The 24063-nt window shown below is 37.0% G+C and overlaps 1 protein-coding gene and 1 long non-coding RNA gene across 2 annotated transcripts in view; one reads left to right on the top strand and one right to left on the bottom strand.

Moving 5' to 3' along the window:
- The window catches only part of MALRD1 (MAM and LDL receptor class A domain containing 1), a 682023-nt gene that overhangs the window by 465422 nt on the left and 192538 nt on the right, over positions 1–24063 (top strand). The window lies entirely within an intron of this gene.
- LOC110744203 overlaps positions 12899–24063 on the bottom strand; it is a 54370-nt gene continuing 43205 nt past the window's right edge. The window contains exon 3 of the long non-coding RNA XR_002524535.2: positions 12899–13422. This is a non-coding gene — a long non-coding RNA (uncharacterized LOC110744203). The remainder of the gene's footprint in view (positions 13423–24063) is intronic.

Raw genomic sequence — 24063 nt, 5'->3', positions numbered from 1 at the left:
GTAATGGCCTTCTTTGTCTCTTTTGATCTTTGATGGTTTAAAGTCTGTTTTATCAGAGACTAGGATTGCAACCCCTGCTTTTTTTTGTTCTCCATTTGCTTGGTAAATCTTCCTCCATTCCTTTATTTTGAGCCTATGTATGTCTCTGCGTGTGAGATGGGTCTCCTGAATACAGCAGACTGATGGGTCTTGACTCTTTATCCAGTTTGCCAGTCTGTGTCTCTTAATTGGAGCATTTAGTCCATTTACATTTAAGGTTAAGATTGTTATGTGTGAACTTGATCCTGCCATTATGATATTAACTGGTTATTTTGCTCGTTAGTTGATGCAGTTTCTTCCTAGCCTCGATGGTCTTTACATTTTGGCATGTTTTTGCAATGGCTGGTACCGGTTGTTCCTTTCCATGTTGAGTTCTTCCTTCAGGGTCTCTTGTAAGGCAGGCCTGGTGGTGACAAAATCTCTAAGCATTTGCTTATCTGTAAAGGATTTTATTTCTCCTTCACTTATGAAACTTAGTTTGGCTGGATATGAAATTCTGGGTTGAAAATTCTTTTCTTTAAGAATGTTGAATATTGGCCCCCACTCTCTTCTGGCTTGTAGAGTTTCTGCCGAGAGATCTGCTGTGAGTCTGATGGGCTTCCCTTTGTGGGTAACCCGACCTTTCTCTCTGGCTGCCCTTAAGATTTTTTCCTTCATTTCAACTTTGGTGAATCTGGCAATTATGTGTCTTGGAGTTGCTCTTCTCGAGGAGTATCTTTGTGGCGTTCTCTGTATTTCCTGGATTTGAATGTTGGCCTGCCCTACTAGGTTGGGGAAGTTCTCCTGGATGATATCCTGAAGAGTGTTTTCCAACTTGGTTCCATTTTCCCCCTCACTTTCAGGCACCCCAATCAGACGTAGATTTGGTCTTTTTACATAATCCCATACTTCTTGCAGGCTTTGTTCATTTCTTTTTCTTCTTTTTTCTTTTGGTTTCTCTTCTCGCTTCATTTCATTCATTTGATCCTCAATCGCTGATACTCTTTCTTCCAGTTGATCGAGTCGGTTACTGAAGCTTGTGCATTTGTCACGTATTTCTCGTGTCATGGTTTTCATCTCTTTCATTTCGTTTATGACCTTCTCTGCATTAATTACTCTAGCCATCAATTCTTCCACTTTTTTTTCAAGATTTTTAGTTTCTTTGCGCTGGGTACGTAATTCCTCCTTTAGCTCTGAGAAATTTGATGGACTGAAGCCTTCTTCTCTCATCTCGTCAAAGTCATTCTCCGTCCAGCTTTGATCCGTTGCTGGCGATGAGCTGCGCTCCTTTGCCGGGGGAGATGTGCTCTTATTTTTTGAATTTCCAGCTTTTCTGCCCTGCTTTTTCCCCATCTTTGTGGTTTTATCTGCCTCTGGTCTTTGATGATGGTGATGTACTGATGGGGTTTTGGTGTAGGTGTCCTTCCTGTTTGATAGTTTTCCTTCTAACAGTCAGGACCCTCAGCTGTAGGTCTGTTGGAGATTGCTTGAGGTCCACTCCAGACCCTGTTTGCCTGGGTATCAGCAGCAGAGGCTGCAGAAGATAGAATATTTCTGAACAGCGAGTGTACCTGTCCGATTCTTGCTTTGGAAGCTTCCTCTCAGGGGTGTACTCCACCCTGTGAGGTGTGGGGTGTCAGACTGCCCCTAGTGGGGGATGTCTCCCAGTTAGGCTACTCAGGGGTCAGGGACCCACTTGAGCAGGCAGTCTGTCCCTTCTCAGATCTCAACCTCCGTGTTGGGAGATCCACTGCTCTCTTCAAAGCTGTCAGACAGAGTCGTTTGCGTCTGCAGAGGTTTCTGCTGCTTTTTTTGTTGTTGTTGTTGTTGTTGTTGTTGTTGTTGTGTAGCTGTGCCCTGTCCCCAGAGGTGGAGTCTACAGAGACAGGCAGGTTTCCTTGAGCTGCTGTGAGCTCCACCCAGTTGGAGCTTCCCAGCAGCTTTGTTTACCTACTTAAGCCTCAGCAATGGCGGGCGCCCCTCCCCCAGCCTCGCTGCTGCCTTGCCGGTGGATCACAGACTGCTGTGCTAGCAATGAGGGAGGCTCCGTGGGCGTGGGACCCTCCCGGCCAGGTGTGGGATATGATCTCCTGGTGTGCCTGTTTGCTTAAAGCGCAATATTGGGGTGGGAGTTACCCGATTTTCCAGGTGTTGTGTGTCTCAGTTCCCCTGGCTAGGAAAAGGGATTCCCTTCCCCCTTGCGCTTCCCAGGTGAGGCGATGCCTCGCCCTGCTTCAGCTCTCGCTGGTCGGGCTGCAGCAGCTGACCAGCACCGATCGTCCGGCACTCCCCAGTGAGATGAACCCAGTACCTCAGTTGAAAATGCAGAAATCACCGGTCTTCTGTGTCGCTGGCGCTGGGAGTTGGAGACTGGAGCTGTTCCTATTCGGCCATCTTGCTCCGCCCGTTCACTCTTGTTTTAAAGATTTTTTCCCTAATTCGTTTTATATGGTGAATCACATGTATTGATTTGCATATGTTGAACCAACCTTGCATCTTAGGAATGAACCCTACTGGATTGTGGTGAATTAACTTTTTGATATGATGCTGGATTTGGTTTGCTAGTATTTTGTTGAGGATTTTTTAGTCTGTGTTTATCAGGGATGTTAGCCTGTAGTTTTCTTTTTTCACTGTGGGTTTGCCAGATTTTAGTATCAGGGTAATGCTGGCTTCGTAGAATGAGTTAGGGAGGAATCCCTCCTCCTCGAATTTTTAGAATAGTAGAATTGTCACCAGCTCTTCTTTTTATGTCTGGTATAATTAATCTTTAAATTGAATATTCTAACTCCTTTTGACTTGTCACATTGTATCTCCCTTTCCTTTCACAAGTTTTTGTTTCCCTTAAAAACATGAAGTTAATGTATACTAGATTATAAGTTGAACAGGATAAAGAATCAAGAAACTAAGGTCAGTAATTATAAGGATTTAGTATATAACAAAGGTAGATATTTAAAATAGTAGGAAAAAGGTGGATGATACAGGATGGTGCTGGCATATCTGGTTATCCACCTGGAAGAACTTAAAATTAAATCCAAGTTTTATATCATATTCAGCAATACAATCTAGATAAAGGCTTAAATGTAACAAATAAAAACAAGAAAATCCTTGCAAGAAAACAGAGAGTAAACTGTGTGTAATTTAGAGCAGAGTATTTTAAAACCTCCGAAACCCAATTTAGAAAGGATTTTGGCCTCTTTGACATAGAAGTCAACTTTTAAAACCTGGAAGTCAGCTTCTAAACCCAATTTAGAAAGCATTTTGGCCTCTTGCACATAGAAGGGCCAACACATAATGACTTATATGAGGATATTTACGTCAGCATTGCTTTTAGCAGAAATAATGGGAAATAAATGAATGCCTATTATATGATCATTTATGTGTTCCTTCCTTCATTCACTTAGCTATTTATCAAATGCCAGGCACTTGGCCAGGTCCTGTGGATGCATCAGTGAATAAAACAGGCATAAATCCCTGTCACAGTAGAGCTTACGTTACAGAAGGAGGAAAAGATAATGGGTAAACATAATAAATAAATAAATTAGATGGTGTATTAGAAGTTAAGGGGAGAAAAGGGAAGGAATAGAGTACATAGGAGTGTGAAAGACAGTAGGTAGGTGTGTGCCTTGGAGTTGGGAGGATGGCCATGAAAATAGGCTGGTCAAATTAGACCCTGCATAGAAATGCCATTCAACAAGAGACCTGAAGGAGCTGTGAGGAAGTGACCTGTGGTTACCTAAGGAAAGAATATTCCAGAGCTCGTTCAACCTGTGTTTGGAAGGTGTCTCAACCCAGTTGCTAATGACATTTGGGGCAGTCTAATTAATTAGGGGTTTGACCTGTGCAATTGTAAGATGTTTAGCAGCACTTGAGGCCTCTACCAACTAGCTGTCAGAGGCACTCCTCGTTCTAATCATAATAAAGCCAAAATGTCTTTAGAAATTGCCCCTGTTGAGAAACCAGAGAAACAGCCTAGAAGCCAAGGTAACTCGTAAAATCTACAACATGCAATATTATGCAGACACTAAAAAGAATTTAGTCATGTATAGTCGATTTGAAAGGATTTCCAAATGATAGTGTTGAAGGAGTAAAGCGCTATGCAAAATGTTAAGATAGGGTGATCTAGTTTTTCTAAAGCAGACAGCTAGTACCCCCTAATTGTGCATACGTATAAATCTGTGCATAGATATTTCTGTGAATGACTGTAGCCATGGAGGAGAGTATAAAAGGATACATACTTGTTTATTAACATAGATTACTTGAATGGGTGACAGGGTTAAAGTGGAGAAGAGGAAGAAATAAACTCAATATAAAAACAAACAAGGCTGGGCACAGTGGCTCATGCCTGTAATCCCAGCCCTTTGGGAAGGTGAGGCAGGAGGATTGCTTGAGCCCAGCAGTTTGAGACCAGCCTGGGCAACATGGTGAAACCCTATCTCTACAAAAAATAAAAAATTAGCCAGGTGTGGTGGCATGCCTATTGTCCCTACTACTCGGGAGGCTGAGGCAGGAGGATGGCTTGAGCCCATGAGGTTGAGGCTGCAGTGTCGTGTTTACTCCATTGCACTCTGGCAAGACTCTGTCTCAAAAAAAAAAAGAACAAAATAAGAAGCAAATAACAGGAATTGTACCTGAAAAGAAAATCCAACATACATGGTGGTAGCACATTTGTGCGCTTGTGAAAACTGTGGTGAATATATTAAGGTTTGCCACTTGAAAGGTCTGAACTGTTGCTTGTCCTTTTAATATTTACTTTTTCTTCAATGTTTCTGTTTATCAATTTTACATTACTAAATAATATAGTTTTTCTAAAATTTTTAGAATATAAATAAGCAGAAAAAACTTTTCTAGTAACCTCAGAGTAATGATAAAGCCATCAATAAGCTTCATGTTTGTTCATACTCCCATTCTTTCTTAATGTATGCATTTTCAAAGAAAAATAGTTTCTAGTTGATTTTGTAATTCTAAAAATATAGTGTAAACAAGGTTATATGTAGTGAAATATCTTGCACAGCATAGTTTTATAGTATTTTACTTTTTGAATATATCAAAATTTACAAAATCTAATTATAAACATTATTTTCTCCATTATGATAAATATCACAACAACGAATTGACATTTAGATGGAACTTTTTTACTTCTGTAATTCCCAAAGTTGAATATATGGGATTTTTTGAGAAAATATGAGAAACAAGCCAATTTTCATTTATTCTGCTTAGATCTAGACAATAACATGTGGACACAAATGCCTGTGAGTTCGTTAGATATTGTCTGCCACAATCTTCCCTTATGCTAAGACAGTATTTGAAAACTACAGAGCATGTCTTCTGCTACAATAATACTAAAGATAAAAAAACTGCAGGCTCAGTTGAGAACAAGATTAAAGTATAGTCAATAGATATGAGAAAGTTTACATCTGTTATTCAAAAAGAAAAACGCGAGTGATCAATGGATACCTTTTAATGGAAACATTAAAGACTATTAATAAGAGTATTAATTTTTCTTTTTTGAACTTTTAGAGCTTATGTATGTTCATTAAAGACCACATGCAAATTTTGAATCTGGTTGTTTATGTAATGTTATATATAAGCAATGTTGTCCGCAGATTTTAAAAAAAGCAATAATTCTGACAGAACACTTTATTATCCTCCTTATTAATCACTACTTGAGACAGTATTTTTACAGAGTGCTGTCTTCAAAGCAGCCTGATTATGTCATTCTTGATACACTAATACAGCTGAGTGAGACTGTTTAGGCATCTCTGAGATAATGGGATGCTGAATAAATTGTAAGGACATTAATTAATTTTGACCCTCTGGGAAAAACAAAATTCTTTATGAGAAGGCCAACAAATTCAATGAGCCTATGATCTATTTCTAAGCATCACAACATAGTTGTTAATTAAAATCGTATTTATGGAGTTTTGCACTTATTGTTATCAAGATAAAGAATTAGATATATAAGGGGGCCATTTTCAATGCCCATCACAGGGCTATTTATGAGCCTTTTTGGAGACACTGGCGAAGCTGGAGAGAGAAACTACAAACATCAATCCACTCTCTGGTCTACACATGAATACTGTTTAGACTTAATGTATACAAGATTGAATGGCAAGAGTGACATTTATGTAGCATGAATTAATGAAGGCGTAAGGCACAAAGCTGCTGCTGTCTCTTTTTTTCCCTTCATAACTTTATGCTCTCTTTAATGATATAATTGGCCATCTCCACAATTAGACTATCAACTCTAGCATTTAAATGTCTGAATTGCACCTGATACTTTTGTAGGTTACTTGGAACTATCCCCTACTATATTTATTGACAGTGAAGTATTTTGGATTACTTAATGCATTAAGCATTTCCTGAGTGCCTGCTAAATACCATTCATTGTGTTGGGAACTGAGAATATGAATTAACTAAATGTTTGGTAAGTAACTAAGGAATCAAATATGCTGACTGATATAGCGTACATGCTTACTATCGTGCATTTCTGTACTAACCACTCAAGGTCAAAAAATATCCCCAAATAATCTTAGCAAGCTAATGCTCTCATGTATAATAGCAATTTAAGACATATAGTATTCAATAAATACAACTCAATTTGATATTTGGTTGATAGTGTCCTGCAGATAACGCAGATGATAACTGTACTTCCTATGGGCAGATAGGACAGACATTATCATTCTGATATCAGAGATGAGGAACACAGATATTAAATGATTTTTCTCAACCTGTAAAATGAGTAACAAAGCCAGAGTGGAAACCCTGGTGTATGGATCCTAATCCAAGCCCTTTTCCAGGACATCATTGTAGTGTGTTCCTTCCTTATATATAACTCTACCTGAATCCCCTTAACCTTCATATTCAGGGCCACTAAACCTCTATTTCACTCTAGATTTATATCACCCTGGTCTCTGATCGAGTAGAGGGAGACTCCGATATTCATTTGCTTGGGAAGGCTGGACAGGGATATGGAGTTGGATATAAAAAAGCCAGCCCTCGCTCACATGATTCCCAGACCATTATTCTTAGATCCACTTTGATCTTACTCACATGCACTTAAACACACGCATACACTTAAAGACATACTTGCACACACACTCGTGCACAGACACATACACATACAGAAACATATAATGACTCTATTGTAACACATATTTTAAAGATTAAACTGTTGGACAAGAAATTTTTGAAGCATTCCAAGAAACAGAAGGAGAAGATGGGGGAGGAGCCGGGGGGGGGGGGGGAAGAAGGAGAAAGAGGCAGAGGAGGAGGAATAGGGAGAGGAACAGGAATAGGAGGAGGAACAGGAAAAAGGCAAATGGGATCCAGAGTGAATGGAGGAAGAACATCAGAAATCCTAAGTTAAGGAAAAATAGTTCACTATAGGTCTTCCCAAAGAAGCTACACATATATACAGATATCCTAACATCCAAGGACTGAATTGTGCCGCCTTCCTCCAGAATTCATATGTTGAAGTGCTAATCCTAGTGTGACTATTTGGAGATAAACTATCTTTAAATAGATAATTAAGATTAAATGGGGTCATAAGAGTCCTAATTCAATAGGACGGTTGTCCTCATAAAATGAAGGAGAAACACCAGGAAGTACAGAAGAAAAGCCAGGTAAGGACACAGAGAGAAGATAGTCATTGCAAGCCAAGGAAAGAGCCTCAGGAGAAATCAAATCTCTGGGCACCTTGGTCTTGGACTTCCAGCCTTCAGAACTGTGAGGAAATAAATTTCTGTCGTTTAAGTCACTAAGCCTCTGGCATTTTGTTATGGCAGCGCTAGCAAACCAATAAAAATGCTAAGAAAGGTTGTGAAGAACTCTGCAGGGGAGCTCACTCAGACCACTTGGAGGAATTGTGAAGTTGGCCCCGCTTCTCAAGTTTCCCACCAATGATCACTGCTTCCAAACACAACTGCTCGCATAAATGGCTTTTCCTCTCAGGATTAAGTCAGGGAAGGGCAGTCTAAAGAAATTTGGACATCTGCCTGTTGAAAGATAATCATGAGATAATTATAGCCTGAAAATTAGTCAATGTCATAGTTGGGGTTACACGGGATCATCACAATAGGGAGTGGTTTTGAACCTTGGCTGCATATTCAAATCATCTAGGGACTTAATGAAAGTACTAATAGCTGGGTCCCACCCACAAAGATTCTGATTTAATTGGTCTATGCTGTAGACTGGGCATGAAGATTTTTAAGAATTCCGCATGGGATTCTAGTGTGTGGTGAAGGATGAGAACGCCTGCCCTACAGGGAAGCATGCTTGCCTGCATGCTCAACCTACATCCAAAGCACCTGCTGTTCATCCTCCCATTCAAAGAAGTCTGTTGGGAAAACAGTTATTTATTTTGACTATTGAAATCCTTTATTGTGTCCTAAGCAACAAAGACTTTCATTGATGAGCTTAAATAAACAACCAAGAATCACCACACATTTGAAGACAACTAATGTCATGAAAGAGAAAGTAGAGGATGTGAAAAGAACAGTTATCCCTGGAAGAAATAGAACTCAGCATAATGGACAAAAATCATATTGCTCATTGCTCTTTAGAGAACTGTCACTGGGTTTATTATCCAGATATATGAGCCCAATCTCATTCAACTTCTTGTGTACTTAGGATGAAAACTATCAATCAGATGCACCTGTAGAAAGCATTGATTTGGAAGTCAGCATCAATCATACTTATCTAATGACACCAGTGTACCATACAAGTGCAACCATTTTTATCATGATATTATAAATATTGGTGATATATATATCACCTATATATATATATATATATTCCCATATATACATGTATATTCCAATGCAAATGTGTGTATATATTTAAGTAAATATTAACATAAAATATATTTTCTGTTGGTTAGATATTATAAGTGTTGTTAACTGTAATATGCTACTAATAAGAAGTCATTATCTGATAAAAATATATACCGAAGTATTTAAAGATGGTGCAATTTGATACCAGGCTTGCTTTCAAATAATTTTGTAGTATTGAAAATGTGGGTGGAAATATAGACAAAGCAAGATGGACCATGTATATTAGGCCATCCTTGCCATCCTTGCATTGCTATAAAGAAGTACCTGAGACTGGGTAATTGATAAAGAGATTTAGTTGACTCATGGTTCTACAGCCTTTACAGGAAGAATAGTGCCAACACCTGCTTGGCTTCTGGGAAGGCCTCAGGAAGCTTGCAATTATGGCAGATGGTGAAGGGGGAGCAGGCACATTGCATGGTGAAAGCAGGAGCAAGAGAGAGAGTGGTGGGGAGAGGAGGTGCCACACACTTTTAAATGACCAGATCTCCAGAGAACTCACAAAGAGAACACTGAACCATGAGAGAGGATTCTTCCGCCATGATTCAGTCACCTCTCACCAGGCCCCAACTCCAGCAATGGGGATTTCAGTTAAGCATGAGATTTAGGCAGGAACCAATATCCAAATGATATTACCATGGGTTGAAGATGGTTAAAGCTGGGTTTTGGGTAGGTAGGAGTTCATTAGTCTATTATTTCTACTTTGGTATAAATGTAAAAATTTTCAAAATAAAGGTGTTTAGAAAAATGGTTCCCACAAAGTATGAATGCGATCAAATCTAGTGAAAAAACCTAACAATATGAAACCTAGTGTGGAATTAGAACTGATTATTTAGAAAATATCAGGGGAGTTGTACACCAGATAGAAGACAAGAAATAATAGTATCTCTTCACTAGGTTTTCAAGTTGTATTGAAATGTAACAAAGAATGTGATACATAAATTCTTCTTTAATTTAATATGATTTTTAAACAATACATTGGAATTTATTGTGATGCCAATTCGGAACAAATTTCTGTTTAATACTGGTTAGTGTTTGGATACTCAAGAGGAGTTAACTACTATGAATAGTCATGATAACAATAAATCCTGAGAGTGTTAAAGTGAAACATCTGGGATTTCTGTGATGCTTCAATCACCACATTGAAAACGTATGTGAATAAATGGAGGCGTTTTCACAGGTGGATGACACAAAAGTAAAATAATGTACATTGGCATGATGAAAAAAATGTTTCTTCAATCATTCATTCATCCAAGAAACATTTCTTGAAGTCCATTTTTTGAGGCACTCTTCTAGGTACTTGAAATATCTGTTGAATAAATCAGAGAAGAATCTCTGCCATCATGTGGCTGACATTGTAGCAAAGGGGGAAAGAAAGTCAATATGAAGCATTATCAATCACATATTTATATAGTTTGTTGGTTGTTGATAAGTGCTATAGGAAACAAAAGAAAAGTAGGAGTTTCTGGATGATAGTGGGGAAAGAAGAGTGAGTTAAATAAGATGTTACATGTAACTACTGCAATAAAGATGCTTTCATTAGTGTTTTTAGTTTTTCAAACAGTTGTGGATGGATGGATGGATGTGTGATGTATGCTGAATAAACAAAAAAGTTTTTTTCAAACACAATGAGAAATTTCAGAATGATTTATAGGAAGAGAACTAACATTTATTAAATGTTTCCTGAGAGTCAGAAACTGTGAGAAAAAGAATTTATATATGTTGTCACATTTAGTATTTTTAAAACACTGTGATGTAAAACATAATATTTTCTTAGAAAGGTTAAAAAGCTTTACCATGTTACATGGATGACTGAGCAGGTAGATTGTAATACCAGATTTTCTGACTCAAAACACTTTCTTCTGAACCTACGCCGTCCAATGTGATAGCAGATAGTTACATGGAACTATTGAGCCCTTGAAATGTGGCCAGTAAAAATTGAGATGTGCTCTATGTGTAAATTACAAACTGGATTTCAAATATGTGGTAACAAACGAAGAATATAAAATATTGTACTAGTAAGTTGTATATTGAGTATATGTTAAAATTATAACATTTTGGATATATTAGATTAAATAAATTATTACTACAAACTTACCTTTTTTACTTCATAAAATGTGGCTACTAAATATGCTAAAACTACATATGTGGCTCACATTGTTTTCATTGGCAACCCTGTTTAATACTACACTGCATAGGTAGAGAAGGCTTTCTTGTCTACTGAGTGAATGAAACACTGGAATTGACTAGAGAAATATTGAAAAAAGCTGTCCCTATATAACTTTGAAGATGAGTAGTCTTTTACTTATAAATTTACACACTTGCAGCAAGAAGTGGCAAAGATGGTCTATTTGACATCCAATTCACTTTAAGCCAAAAGTACTTTGGAGAAAAACAGAACAATGAAAAGCAAAGTGGTATAATTGTAACAATTTAGCCTAGTCTATTATCTTTATATTACATTATGTATATTAACAAAGTGTATCCTAATAATTAAACATTATTAAAAGAAGAATGTTAGAGAAATTATATTTTGCAGAGTTTATTTGCACAATGAATAATTCATGAATTGGGCAGCACTCAGAACCAAAAGTGGTTCAGAGAGCTCCACCTTTCAGTGTGAGCAACAAGCTTTTATGAGCCAAAAACAGAAGCAAAGTAGGGAAATTATCTGATTGACTAGAGCTAGGCATCTGCCTCATTTGGGCATGGTGTGATGAGTTGGCTGCGACTCATTGGCTGAAATTTGTCTGTTATACTCCTAAATTTAGTTTTGGTTTATTTCTGTACTAGTTAGGTTGCAGTTGGTCATCTAGGAACTCAAAGTACAAAGAAGACTTCAGGGCAATGGCCTCTTGCTTATTTACTTTGACAATTCCCTTTTCTGGTCAGCCTCTCAATCTTGAGAGATTGATGCAAACCTTGGGCACTGATGCTACTGTTTATCACCATCATAGTGGACATTTTTGGTCTCAGTATAGAACTCACTAGGTACAACATCGAGTCAGCTAAATGATTACGTTCTCTTTGTGCTTTTGTGGTTCTAACCAAAGTAAGACCGTTTGATACACAGTGAATGGCTACACACAAGCATTTAAGGCTCTTGAGAGAATACAGTGTACCAGGGAGACTACTATGATGACTATCAGAAGAATAATACCAAGACACTGAAGTTTACTCCATAGCAGGAGCCCTGTAAATCAAATGAATTAAAATCACATAAATCAAAAAATAAACCAGAAGAGAAATCTGCTTGTTTTAACCAAATAGCTTGTTTGTTGAATTCTTGCAAATTAGTTTCTATACCAGATGTATGTATCCATGTGCAGCAAGAGGTGTTAGCTATTGCAGATACTCCCTGCTGTTCAGCCAACAGGTAGTCCAAAGCAATCTTGCTATCTAAAACAACGTTATCAAGAGAACTTAAAGAAATGTACTAGGCAGTCATAGTGTTTGCAGTATAGTCAGCTCTATCAGTTAATATTTGAGACTGATTTCTAACCATAACTTTATTATATTTATGCCCAGCCAGGAAAGGAGTGTTCTACCCAAAGATGCTCATTTACAGCTATTAACACCTGCTAGAAAAATCTTATTTATTTTACAGTGAAAAATGAAATGTATAGATCAATTATCAGTTTCCAATTGATTGTGGAGTGAGTGGTGCCATTAAAATCCTTAACCCAGATTAGCCACTTTTTGAAACATGGAATTTCTATGCATATGGCTGATTTTTAAATTCTCTACAAATAAAAATATATCTTCAAGGGCCACAGCGACAGTTCCCTTTAAGATGTCTTGTGATTTAAGGGTCACTAGTAGGAAAGCACTAGTAAAATTTATCCAGGACTTTATTATCAAATCATTGCATGGTTAGAGGCCATCAACAATTAGGGTATATATTTGTCTACAAAATGTCAAACTATCTTTTGTTGTTCTTATTTAATTTCTGGCAGAATTAACTGCAAAACCCTCACTATATGTTTTGGCTACTGGTAGCTTTAAACAAGGAATATGAATATGTGAATCTAAAAGTTTAACCCTATAGAAGAACCAAATCTACAATATGCAAAAATGGTCACATTTGGAATATCAGTAAATTTTGTTTTAGTGTGAAATGGAGGATCTCTAAGATCATGTAGGGATACTGGTTTAACATGACATAGTCAACATGCAGTTAGGTTTTCTACAGAAGTTATCAACTGTGAAATCTGGATTTTGGCATTATCTTACCATTTGTAAACAGAAAAGAAACACAGAGAAAAAATAAAAAAGACAAAGTTTTCATAATGAGAGCGGGGAGAAGTTTTGATCCTTGTTTTGGGAAAATTGGCCACATCTAGGATGTCATCTTCTTCTGAAGAAAAATCTCCTTGGTCAGTTTTACCTTGAGGTCTCCAGAAGATGTGCAGTCTTGGAGGAGTCCTCTTGAGTTGAGAGATGTGGAGCCGAGACTGAAGGTTATAAAGTTTTGCTGCAGTATGACTGCTTAAAAGAGCTTGGTATCATTCCTTCCAGTGGGGCTAAGGGACAGTCTTTCCCTGGTGTCATTTCCAATAGACCCATTCTCTGTGTCCTGGATCATGAAAAATTTGGTTATCATCAGTTGGTGGGTCACAAAGGGCTTTTTTTTTTTACATGGTAAACATATACTCTGGCATAACACATTAAAGCTTGGCAATATTTAGTCATTTATAAGAACGGGAGGTACAGACAGCTCTATTATTATGGGTAAAGGCCTTCCAGTGACTATTTTATAAGATTTCATAATTGGTGTTTTCCAGGGGGAGTGGATCTTATTTCCATCAAGGACAGCAGTAATACATTTGCCCAAGGCAATCCAGTCTATTCAGTTAATTTTGCATAATGCCATTGTGTTTGTAATATCTTATTTAACTGTTTGATGATCTGCCCATTGAAATGAGTGCCTCCATCACTGGAAATACAGGAATACCCCATAAAAGAAAAACATTTATAATGATCTCTTAGTTACTGTCATAGCATTGACCTTCCCATACAGGAAAGCTTCTGTCCAACCAGGAAACATACAAACTACAAGAACACATTGATATTCCTTCAATGGGATAGGTGGCAATTGAGTGAAATCCATTTGTAAAAGTTTAAATGGTTTATTGGTAGAAATGTAACACCTAAAGAGTTGATTGTGTTCCCAGAATTATGGGTTTGACAAGCCAAAAAATGCTTACAAATCATTTTAGCAATTTTAGGCTAGTCACTCCGATTTTTTTTCATAATTTAAGTCATTTTGAAATTTCCATAATGATTCGTGGAGTGCATAGTTTTAAATAATGGAAGATTTAAGGACTCAGGAAGGACCAAGTAGTCATCTGGGTCCTCCATGGGTGTACATTTAACATTGAATTTACTTTTAAATAACACATTTGTTTCTTCATTTCAGGTATATAGCACTGTTTATTAAATAGGTTGTCACAGATAATTTGACTTGGGTCAATCTTACTGTGTTCACTTAAATTGCATATATGATGTGGTTTATATGTTTGTCCCCTCCAAATCTCATGTTAAAATGTAATCCCCAGTGTTGGAGATGGAACCTAGTGACAGCTGTTTGGGTCATGAGGATGGATTCCTCATGAATGGCATGGTGCTCCACCTCTGGTAATGAGTCCATATGAGAGCTCATTGGTAAAATGTATCTGGGACCTCCCCCTTCACTCTCTTGCTTCCTTTCTCACTATGTGATACAGCAGGTCCCCTTTCTCCTTCTGTCATGACTATAAGCTTCGTGAGGCCTCACCAGAAGCCAAGCAGATACTGGTGCCATGCTTATACAGCCTGCAGAACCATGAGTCAAATAAATCTTTTTTTTTTTTTTTTTAATAAATTGTCCAACCTAAGGTACTCATTTATAGCAATGCAAAATTAACACAGTATCTTAACAATTTCAGTATTGGCTGACTTACCACGAAAATCTGCAACAATATTTCCTTGGCATTCAAATTAATTCTTCTTCTACTTGATGTTGGGTTAGCAATTTAGGTGCCAATCAGTTTCTACATTAAAATTCTGGGAATTCTTATCTAGTCAAATAGTGGGATCTTACAGTTATCAGAAACCTGTTATATTACATGATATGTTATTAATATGTGTTTAGTATCACATTAATAAGGTTTAGTATCACTAATTTGACAGTGTTTCCCATGCCATTTAACATGTTAGATAAGCCTAATTAGTGTTACACCTCTCTTTAAATAAAGAGAAAGAAAGAAAAAAATTATTTTGAGATATTTCTATGGCCTGTGAGAAAACTCCCTAAGTTAGTTCAAAGTCAAAAGATCCTAATTTAGACTTTGATTTTGGGAAGTCGTGAAAAATAAGAGGTTTTAAATACTTGATTAAAATAGGATTACACGGCACTGTGAAACAATGCTTACTCATTTAGCTAGAGTAATAATTAAAATATTTAAAGACAAATGCAGAAAGGTACATAGTTATAGGAAAGAAAAACCGTAGTTCATTTAGTAAACAGAACTCACTTTTCTTAAGAAATGAAAGATCCTTTACAGACTGCATGAAGCATTGGAAATTATCTTGATAAAATACAGAATATTTGTTTCCTAGGTCAATTATCTAAAAGGAAAGCCTTTCACAATTTTCTACTAAAAGCAGACCAAGACTCCAAGTAAACCTTGTTGTTTTAACACAGAGAATCAAATTCTTGTTTTGTATCAGCATACTTTTGATATAAAACCTTAATTTTTTAGAAGACTTAAAAATGATTCCCTACTAATTGCGGCCAGTTTGATCACACATAAAGTATCTGTCCATTCCTTCTACAACACCCTTACATCCATTCAGTTTTTGTTTTATACTTTTTCTATTTCCCATTTTGAAACAGCCATTTCTTATGCTTTAGGACAAAGAAATATATGTGTTTTTTTATTTAACAAACAACAAAAACACAGCTTTATACTTTATAGCTTTTCTTACCAAAAACATAGCTTGCCATCTTTATATATTTGAACTTAGAATGGTTTTTCTCATTATTTCTAGTAATTTTAGTTATATGTATGAATTCAAATAATGAACTCTTAGTGACCTTAATTTACAGGGAACACTAGGAAGGAAGCAAGCAACTGAGGTATATCACACCAGCTTTCTGTAGATTGGCAAATCCATGAATCATAATTTCTAGAAACATGTGCTTTTTCATAGTACACTTTTTTTTTTGGTATGACAGAACATGTGTACTAACAGTTTAAACTACCTTTGGTCTCTGTAATGAGAAACTATAGAAGAGGCAACATTTTATCTCTGTCCTTACAGAGTTTTTTTTTTAGTAGGTCACTTTAAGTGGTTATTTGTACAGATTTAGCCTCAACTTCCTCTTTTTTTTTTTTTTTTTTCCCCGGCGGGGCGGGGATGCCGGGGCGGGAACGGAGTCTCGCTCTGTCGCCCAGGCTGGAGTGCGGTGGCGCGATCTCGGCTCACTGCAAGCTCCGCCTCCCGGGTTCACGCCATTCTCCTGCCTCAGCCTCCCGAGTAGCTGGCACTACAGGCGTCTGTCACCATGCCTGGCTAATTTATTTATTTATTTTTTTAGTAAAGATGGAGTTTAACCGTGTTAGCCAGATGGTCTCAATCTCCTGACCTCGTGATCTGCCCGCCTCGGCCTCCCAAAATGCTGGGATTACAGGCGTGAGCCACCGCGCCCGGCCAACTTTCTCTTCTTGATGATAAAAGAACGTTAAAACCAGCTAGTATAGGAAGGACATCATTCTCCTGGGAATTTTAGATTACTTACATCTATTTAATTCACTTGTTTTTATGATTATGCTTGAATTGCTTATGAAGATGAGACATTAAACAACTAGCCAGCATCGTAAGTTATTTTCCTTGCTGACAATTTTTTTAATATAGAGATAACATAAGCATGTTTTACTAATAAACCTAGGTAGAAAAAGTTGTGCATCTAAATTATATCTAGTGTTGAAAAATCTGGAGATGTACCTGCTTTAATCAAACTCACAGACTTTAATTAACTTTTATTTACCAAAGAGTATCCCAGATCATGTAAATTTGAAAATAATTTGCGTTAGTTTCTTTCTAAGAGTTTAAGGAATATCTAATTTACGCAAGTGCTCATTTTTTTAAGCCAATTTTACAGAGCTCTTTTACAATTTGATTTTGGCAATCCTGTAAGGTGGTAGAAAAATATCACACATACATAACATACAGACAATTAGACAAAAATATATAGACAGACAGAAACCTTTCTTATAGCTTTTATTTGAAAAGTTAAACCATGTTTCAGGTACAATAATATGAAACTCACTAATTTATTAAAGATCAGGAGTCAAATTCTTTTTTTTATACATGGAACAAGATTGCTTTCCTAGATGACTAAATATTCTACTAATATTTGTGGGAAAACTTTTAAGATTTTTTCATTTGTTCAATTTTCAAATATCTCCTCCTCCTCCTCCTCCTCCTCCTCCTCTTCTTTTTCCTCCTCCTACTCTTCTTCCTCCTACCACTCTTCTTCTTCCTCATCTCCTCCCTCCCTCCCTTCCTCTTCCTTCTTTGTTCTTCCTCTTCTCCTTCCCCTTCTTCTCCTCCCTCTTCTCTTTCTCCTTCATCATTATCATTTTCTCTATTCTTGCATTTTAAAATGATATCTATGAGGTCCTACAGAAGTCAGGGTTAAATTTTAAAGTCACAGAGCTTAAATTTTAGGCTTAAATACTGTAGTCTGCCTAAATCAAGAAAGAATGGCTTAAATACTGTAGTCTGCCTAAACCAAGAAAGAATGGCATAGCTAAAAGCCCAGTTAAGACAAGATGGCCATGGCAAGTACTTAAAACAAAAGTAAGGCTTTTTAGTTGACTGAGTAATTCCACTGGGTGAAGCAGGATTGAATAGAAAAAAACAATTAATTCTGACAAACGTTTTTCTGAAAAGATACAAATATCAATTCGATAGATTAAAACTATAGACTTTTGGGGGCTTGACTTGAAACTCGCACCACAGAAATATGCTTTTTTTAATCTGAGGGATTGGTTGGTTATTGTCCTGGGAGTCAAGCCCTTAAGTACTTTTTCTAGTAGGGAAACATTCCAGGCCAATGTGAGTGCATTCATCCGATGGCTGGTGAAAATATGGGCAATTTCTTTTCCAATAGCCTGGCAGTTTACAGTAAAGGCAGAAATCTCAGGGCACAAGGTTCTAGTTTGAAATCTCTCAGTTTGGGTTTTAAAATACACACAAGGTGGACCTCTTAGTCCCATAGATACAAAGACATGCATCATGACTTTTCTAAAGAGTTTTCTCACTGTAGCCAATGTAACTCTAAGTTACCTTTGGTAAAGTTTACCCATTTCTGTACAAAAACAAAGATTCTAGGTCCATAGTTCTTATATATGAAATCAGCTGGTGTTCTAGATGGGGGAGTTCTAGATACCTTGGACACAGATGAACCTACAATTTTAGATAGTAACCTTAGCTATTGGATCCAGTCTAGTTTTATTGTGAGGTTCAATATGAGCCTGGGCACAGTCATATCAAATAATTGTTCAAATAAAATCAGGGAGCTCAAAACACAAATTTGAGGAGCTCAAATCTAAGAGACAACTCACCCACAACCTTTACTTGTTGCAAGAGAGCAATGGACATAATGGACGCAGCAAGTACCTTTGCTTAGTCACTTGGCCCTTCTGAGGGTCGTGGGAGGTTTCCTCCACATCCCACTTCTGACACCGAACTGTTAATTTAGACAAATTAAATTTAGCAGAGTTATTTTTGCAGAAATGATTTATAAATCAGGTAGCACTCAGAACCAGAAAAGGTTCAGAGAGCTCTGCCTGAGTTTGAGCAAGTTTTTATGAGTGAAACACAGAAGCGCTTTAGGGAATCCCCTGATTGGCTATACTGCTAGGCATCTGCCTTATTTCGGAATGTTGTGATTAGTTGCCTGCCTATGACTAGCTGAAGCTCTATTGTTTGTTATACTCCTAAGTTTTATTATAGTTTGTGTACATACTAAGTTAGGTTGTAGTTTGTTTTGCAGAAACTCAAAGAGACAACCTCAGGCTAATGGCCTCCTGCTAATTTAATTTAACAACATTTACATGGCAATCTGAATATATCAGCAATTTCAATGTCCATAAATAACTGTCTTCTGAGTTATTGTGCAAATATTATCATTTCTGTTTTATAATTTCCATAGAGAAAAACCAATGACTTTCTTAATTTTATATTTTCTTTATCTTTTATATGTTTTTCTTTTTCTTGTATAATGTCAAAGTTGATATTTTATTATTTTTTGAAATTACAGAGTCTCTACTGACCTGTGAGATAGTATTTATGATAGTGCAATAACATCTCTATAATGACATATGTTTCCTTCATAATTAATTATACAAAATCATCCAGATCTCTATTTCCAAATTTTGTATTAATTGTTACAGGCTCTGCATTTTCAGGTAATGGTGTGAACAATTTTTTCATACATACTAAAATGCAATTATCTTTGTCAGCAGAAACGTACTTTTCTTAATAAAATGTTTAGTTGTTTTACCAACAGTCATGTTCTGAAACTTCCTAAATGGAACAAACTTTGACTTACTACATAATTAGTTTCAATTTTAGTGGCAATTGCCATGCATGAATCACTCACAACCACTATGATAATTATGACCATCGGCACTGACAGTGCAACACTAATCATAAGGTTGATTTGCTTTAGTTGTTTTACTTTTACAGTGAATTAGACAGCATTATTCCTATAATGTTGTTTGGTGTATGTAATGCAAGATCTCACTTTTTAATGATGTATGAATGTATCTCGAGTTATTTTAAAAGCTTTCTCTCTTTTTGTCTCTTTTCTTTGGCTGCTCTAGAAATATCCCCTTCATGTTTACCATTACTTTAAAAATCTATATACTTATTCTAATTTTTTTATTGTCAACATTTTTCTTCAGCATAGTAAAGTTTTGCATAATAGCATTTATCTACACTATGAATATTGGTTTTTTTCTCATTTTCTTCTATTGTTGCCTCCTATTTTTCCTTTTCCTTTGACTTTTCTTCTATTATGCCACCAGAACATATAAGCATGAGGTGAAAGGAGATTTTATCAAGGAAGATGACAACTATTAGTATAAAATGAATAGTTACTAATATTACTAATATTTCCTATACTCATTATATACTTTGAAAAATCTTTAGTATCATCTTTTAAAAATAATTTGGTTATAGGTGGGCACAGAGGCTTACACTTGTAATCCTACCACTTTGGGAGGCCATCGCAGGAGGCAGGAGGACTACTTGAGCCCAGGAGTTTGAGACCAACCTGGGAGACATCGTGTGACCCTGTTGCTACAATTTTTTTAATAAGGTAGCCAGGTGTGTATCTGTAGTCCCAGCTACTTGGGAAGCTGAAGTGAGAAGATTACTTGAGCACAGGAGGTTGAAGCTGCAATGAGCTGTTATCACGCCACTGCACTCTAGCCAGGGCAACAGAGCAAGGTGCCTTCTCAAACGAACAACAAAAAACTGGTTCTGATATTTTCTAAATATTATATTTGTTCAATAATTAAGTAAATACTTTTATTTAGTTTGGAACAAAAGACTATTAAACGGTCTACTTCCACACAAAGCAAATGAAGAGGGGTTCTTACAGATGCTATTGTTTACCTCTTTTTAAAGGAATAACATATAACTAAAGGTAGATCATTGTTATGTCCACCTAAATAGAACATGTCTTGTTGTCAAAACTGATGTGACTCTTTGTAGCTACTATTCACTGAGTGTCAATCACCGTGCACTTGGCTCTGAACAGGCTTTTTCATTTAATCCTCACAACAACCTTGAGTCTTTCACGGAAGAGGAAATTGATGCGCCGAAAGGGTTACTAACTTTGCCCCAGCTACACAGAAGGCACTTATTGAACTTAGCACTGAAACTCGTGTGTATCTAAAGCAAAAGCCTGTATTTGTAACCACTGTCCTTTTTTTAAAATTTTTTTTAAAGTTATACTTTAAGTTCTAGGGTATATGTGCACAATGTGCAGATTTGTTACATATGTATACATGTGCCATGTTGGTGTGCTGCACCCATTAACTCATCATTTATATTAGGTATATTTCTTAATGCTATCCCTCACCCCTCCCCACACCCCACAATAGGCCCCAGTGTGTGATGTTCCCCACCCTGAGTCCAAGTGTTCTCATTGTTCAATTCCCACCTATGAGTGAGAACATGCGGTGTTTGGTTTTCTGTTCTTGCGTTACTTTGCTGAGAATTATGGTTTGCAGCTGCATCCACTTCCCTACAAAGGACACGAACTCATCCTTTTTTATGGCTGCATAGTATTCCATGGTGTATATGTGCCACATTTTCTTAATTCAGTCTGTCATTGATGGATATTTGGATTGGTTTCAAGTCTTTGCTATTGTGAATAGTGCCACAATAAACATATGTGTGCATGTGTCTTTATAGCAGCATGATTTATAATCTTTTGGGTATGTACCCACTAATGGGATGGCTGAGTCAAATGGTATTTCCAGTTCTAGATCCTTGAGGAATCACCACACTGTCTTCCACAATGGTTTAACTAGTTTACAGTCCCACCAGCAGTGTAAAAGTGTTCCTATTTCTCCACATCCTCTCCAGCACCTGTTGTTTCCTGACTTTTTAATGATTGCCATTCTAACTGGTGTGAGATAGTATCTCATTGTGGTTTTGATTTGCATTTCTCTGATGGCCAGTGGTGATGAGCATTTTTACATGTGTCTGTTGGCTGCATAAATGTCATCTTTTGAGAAGTGTCTGTTCATATCCGCCCACTTTTTGATGGGGTTGTTTGTTTTTTTCTTGTAAATTTGTTTGAGTTCTTTGTAGGTTCTGGATATTAGCCCTTTGTCAGATGAGTAGATTGCAAAAATTTTCTCCCATTCTGTAGGTTGCCTGTTCACCCTGATGGTAGTTTCTTTTGCTGTGCAGAAGCTCTTTTAGTTTAATTAGATCCCATTTGTCAGTTTTTGGCTTTTGTTGCCATTGCTTTTGGTGTTTTAGACCTGAAGTCCTTGCCCATGCCTATGTCCTGAATGGTATTCCCTAGGTTTTCTTCTAGGGTTTTTATGGTTTTAGGTCTAACATTTAAGTCTCTAATCCATCTTGAATTAATTTTCATATAAGGTGTAAGGAAGGGATCCAGTTTCAGCTTTCTACATATGGCTAGCCAGTTTTCCCAGCACCATTTATTAAATAGGGAATCTTTTCCCCATTTCTTGTTTTTGTCAGATTTGTCAACGATCAAATGGTTGTAGATGTGTGGTATTATTTCTGAGGGCTCTGTTCTGTTCCATTGGTCTATATCTCTGTTTTGGTACCAGTACCATGCTGTTTTGGTTACTGTAGCCTTGTAGTATAGTTTAAAGTCAGGTAGTGTGATGCCTCCAGCTTTCTTCTTTTGGCTTAGGATTGTCTTGGCAATATGGGTTCTTTTTTGGTTCCATATGAACTCTGAAGGAGTTTTTTCCAATTCTGTGAAGAAAGTCATTGGTAGCTTAAGGGGATGGCATTGAATCTATAAATTACCTTGGGCAGTATGGCCATTTTCACGATATTGATTCTTCCTATCTGTGAGCATGGAATGTTCTTCCATTTGTTTATGTCCACTTTTATTTCACTGAGCAGTGGTTTGTAGTTCTCCTTGAAGAGGTCCTTCACATCCCTTGTAAGTTGGATTCCTAGGTATTTTATTCTCTTAGAAACAATTGTGAATGGGAGTTCACTCGTGATTTGGCTCTCTGTTTGTCTGTTATTGGTGTGTAGGAATGCTTGTGATTTTTACACATTGTTTTTGTATCCTCAGACTTTGCTGAAGTTGCTTATCAGCTGAAGGATATTTTGGGCTGAGATGATGGGGTTTTCTAAATATACAATCATGTCATCTGCAAACAGGGACAACTTGGCATCCTCTTTTCCTAATTGAATACCCTTTATTTCTTTCTCCTGCCTGATTGCCCTGGTCAGAACTTCCAACACTATGTTGAATAGGAGTGGTAAGAGAGGGCATCCCTGTCTTGTGCCAGTTTTCAAAGGGAATGCTTCCAGTTTTTGCCTATTCAGTATGATATTGGCTGTGGGTTTGTCATAAATAGCTTTTATTATTTTGAGATATATTCCATCAATACCGAATTTATTGAGAATTTTTAGCATGAAGGGCTGTTGAATTTTGTCAAAGGCCTTTTCTGCATCTGTTGAGATAATCATGTGGTTTTTGTCTTTGGTTCTGTTTATATGCTGGATTCCGTTTATTGATTTGCATATGTTGAACCAGCCTTGCATCCCAGGGATGAAGCCCACTTGATCATGGTGGATAAGCTTTTTGATGTGCTGCTAGATTCAGTTTACCAGTATTTTATTGAGGATTTTTGCATCGATGTTTATCAGGAATATTGGTCTAAAAGCACTCCTCAGCAAATGTGAAAAACAGAAATTATAACAAACTGTCTCTCAGACCACAGTGCAATCAAACTAGAACTCAGGATTAAGAAACTCACTCAAAACCACTCAACTACATGGAAACTGAACAACCTGCTCCTGAATGACTACTGGGTACATAACAAAATGAAGGCAGAAGTAAAGATGTTATTTGAAACCAATGAGAACAAAGATACAGCATACCAGAATCTGTGGGGCACATTTAAAGCAGTTTGTAGAGGGAAATTTATACTCTAAATGCCCACGAGAGAAAGCAGGAAAGATCTAAAATTGCCACATCACAATTAAAAGAACTAGAGAAGGAAGAGCAAACACATTCAAAAGCTAGCAGAAGGCAAGAAGTAACTAAGATCAGAGCAGAACTGAAGGAGATAGAGACACAAAAATCCCTTCAAAAAATCAATGAATCTGGGAACTGGTTCTTTGAAAAGAACAACAAAATTGATAGACTGCTAGCAGGACTGATAAAGAAGAAAAGAGAGAAGAATCAAATAGACACAATAAAAAATGATAAAGGGGATATCACCACCAATCCCACAGAAATACAAACTACCATCAGAGAATACTATAAACACCCCTACACAAATAAGCTAGAAAACCTAGAAGAAATGGATAAATTCCTGGACACATACACTCTCCCAAGACTAAACTAGGAAGAAGTTGAATCCCTGAATAGACCAATAACAGGCTCTGAAATTGAGGCAATAATTAATAGCCTACCAACCAAAAA

Source organism: Papio anubis, chromosome 11, assembly GCF_008728515.1.
Source record: "Papio anubis isolate 15944 chromosome 11, Panubis1.0, whole genome shotgun sequence".
NCBI lineage: Eukaryota > Metazoa > Chordata > Mammalia > Primates > Cercopithecidae > Papio > Papio anubis.
The sequence above is the reverse complement of the archived record's forward strand: the minus strand, read 5'-3'. Positions and strand labels throughout refer to the sequence as shown.